Below are 3277 nucleotides of genomic sequence, written 5' to 3' on the forward strand. Positions count from 1 at the left end.
GCTCGCACCGAGCCTGGGGGCAGCTCATTACTCCAGCTGCGGGTCGCATGTCACCAGCTAAACCCCTCACAGGAATTAGGCTTGGGCTGCTTATACACCTTGCCTAAGAATACTCAGCCGCAGTGTAGAAAGAGACTCACATTCCCCAATTCGCTTAGAGATACAAAGACTCTGCATAAATCTGCCTTGCAGATGATTTGAGAATGAAACTTGATCATCCATTCATGCTGCTTACAAAGAAAGATGAGACGGCAGATCTCAGAGGCAGAGGTGGATGAACTGAAACTATTAGATGAGTAATTGGTTGAATCCCTATTTTTCAATCACAAAGTTCCCCCTGAACAACCCCCTGCAGGCAGAGGAGGCTGCCTCACTTAATGGGCCCTTCCTCCCTCCCTCCAGTTCTGCAATTTTAGAATTATGTAGTATTAAAGAAGACTTCTAGTTCTTGAGGGGAAAATTGAAGTAGTTAATGCCAGCAGTGGCAGATCACAGGGTTGTAGCTGGCTCTGCACAGGCAGCTGCAGAACCTGTCCCACGCCGCTGTCCCAGCCGGCTCCCTTGGCATTTCCCTGCCAATGCCAGGGGACCAGACCAAGGATTATTTTCTGCTCTTAGTCCTGTTTAAAAGTTGCTGCTAGAATGGTTAAATCAAACACTGTCCCTTTGTTCTTACTGCTTGCTCTCCTCAAACTGCCAGCTGTACTTGACCACAACAAAAGTTCTCCTGCTCCTATCCATCGTGGACTACACTTGGACTTTTTCCCACTCATGTCCTCCATGTTTTCCCTTCCCAATTGTCATGAAGAGATGTTCTTTCAGCGGATCCATTTTCCAGCCTCCCGGGCACATGCCAGACACTCTGGTTCCATCCAGGATGGGTCCTGGCACGGGAATCCCACTTGAGCTGCCCCCAGAGGTTCAGCCTGCTGCTCAGGATCCCTGCCCCTATTCCAAGGAATACCTGTGCCACAGGAGGGGGGCTGCAGGAGGAACCCCAAAGCCCATCATTGTCAACAAGAGCTCCAACCAAGCAGAGAGCTTTGCCAGCATGAAATCCTATTTCTTGAGCAGCACCAGGTCTTGTGTGAAAATTTTATTTTTCTCTGCAAACTCTATCAGTCTCTTAAATCCTCTGATTTTTTTTCCACTGCAAAGAACAAAGCTTGAGATAAAAGCATCTGACCAGCCACAGCAAAAATACAGTAAGAGGCCATGAAAAGGAGCTGTCATCTTTTATGCCCAAATATATTTCATTTTAATGCAACTGAAAAAGAACAGCTTGGCAGCAGTAAATAAAGGCTTTTCTTCTTCTAATTCAGCAGTGGATGAGTTGAAAGGTCACATGATGTCGGATTTTTAAAAGTTCAAATTGATTTCCATCCATGAAATAAACAGTTAACTGAAAAATGTCCAAGAACTTTTTAGTCCCAAAGCTTCAGGGAAGAGTATCCACTTGCCTCAACGTTACCAGTGTTTCTCTGGAGCAGCATTTCACAGCTTTGATCACGAGGAGCCATGGAAAGCACAGATCTGAGAGGAACAGCTCCAGGGGACACCGAGTTCCCCACAAATACAAAGCACCTCCACATTTGTGTCTTCAGGAGGCACAGTGTTATTTTACAGGCACCAGTGAGATAGGGGAATTCATGGAACATGGACACTGGAAGCAGTTCAAACTTCAAAGGTCTGGGACAAATGTAGCTCTAATAATGAAAGCCAAAGTGTATCAAGTGAAACTAATCTGGAACATTTCTATAAGGAGAGGATCTAATTTCACATTCACTCTTGCTGGTGTAACAAGATCAAAACCAGAGTGGGAAGTGCAACATAATTACTCCCATCTCCTTTAAGTTTAAAACTTCCCTTTTAGACAGCCCACCTCACTGCCCAAATGCCAAGAACTTCCCTACTCCTGGCCTTTACCTCAGTGGTGAGGACCCCAACTGCCCCAAAACAAACACTCTGCTTTTCACATCAAAGCTGCATTTTTGCAATACTCCCCTGAATAATTCTCATTCACAGCCTGAAATGGAGAGTCTGGGCAAATGAGTTTGGAGACTGCAGCGCTGGGATTGCTGCAGCCCCTGTCCAGTGGGGATGGCAGTTCCTGTCCATCCCTCCAGTTCCTTCACACCAGGTGCCAAATGCCAGCAGCAGTGTGGATCCACAGCCAATTACATCTCCAGAGCTGACCACGCTTTGCCAGCTCAGGAACATTTTCACTGCTGTGTCCTGCTCATGCCTGGACATGCAGATACCAAGGAATTGTTGCTGGAAAATTTCTCTGGTGTATCCCCAAGGACTTGCTTTTCATTGTTGTCTGCAGACCCTCCAGTGCTTTAAATTCCTGAATGCTGGGTGGAGTCTCTAACGATTATTGTAACCAATAATAATTATCTGATGATTTTAAACTCTTGGACATTTCCAATGAGGCCCTAAAGCTGTTCAATAGCTCTCTGCCAAAAATATGTCATAGCCAAGTACTTGCCTAGCAGTCATTTTACACAAAGATGGCTAAACTGTTTTTGTTCAGACCTTCCAAAAATAGTTTTGAGAGGAGTTCAGACTTGAAAAATGTCATTCCCAAATTGGAAGGAAGTGCAGAGAGCTTTAAAAATGAAAAGTTCAAGTAATTTTAGTTACAGTTGCTTCTAGATGTTGTTGCCATCAGTCATGTGTCTGTGGCTGACACCCAACACAGCATCCCCAACATCAGCTGCTCTCCAGCACAGCCTGTCCATTCTCTGCTCCCTGGGCAGAGCTCCACACCTTCCCATCCCTAAGCAAGGTGAGAGTTCCCCTTCCTCCCCTTCCCATCCTGGCCCTACAGAGTGTCTCTCCACCATGGCCCACCCCAGCCATGCATCTCCTGCCTGCCAGTCTGGCCATTATTCCCTCATTTGTGTCACTGTCACCAGCCCTCTCTGTCCATCCCTAGGTTAAAGATCTCCCCAGCAGCTTTGCCAAAATGCCTTTGCCTCATTTGGCCAGGTAGATCCCACCTCAACACTTCCTAACAGTCCTTGACACCCAAAGAGGGTCCCATGGTCACAAAAACCAGATCCCTGCAGTCAGTGCCAGCTGTGCCAGCACTTCCTGGCCACAGAATCCATTCACTGCTCCTCCAGCTCTTTCACCATCACAGGATTCACTTCCCAGCCCTGCCTGCCACTCCTGTAGGCTCTGTAGCATAAATTAGATAACGCATTTTACAGTACAATACAGCTCAACTGTTCCTAATGGAGTCTCCAGCAGTGTTCAGAGAGTTGGTGCA

This window comes from Geospiza fortis, unplaced genomic scaffold, assembly GCF_000277835.1.
Source record: "Geospiza fortis unplaced genomic scaffold, GeoFor_1.0 scaffold275, whole genome shotgun sequence".
NCBI lineage: Eukaryota > Metazoa > Chordata > Aves > Passeriformes > Thraupidae > Geospiza > Geospiza fortis.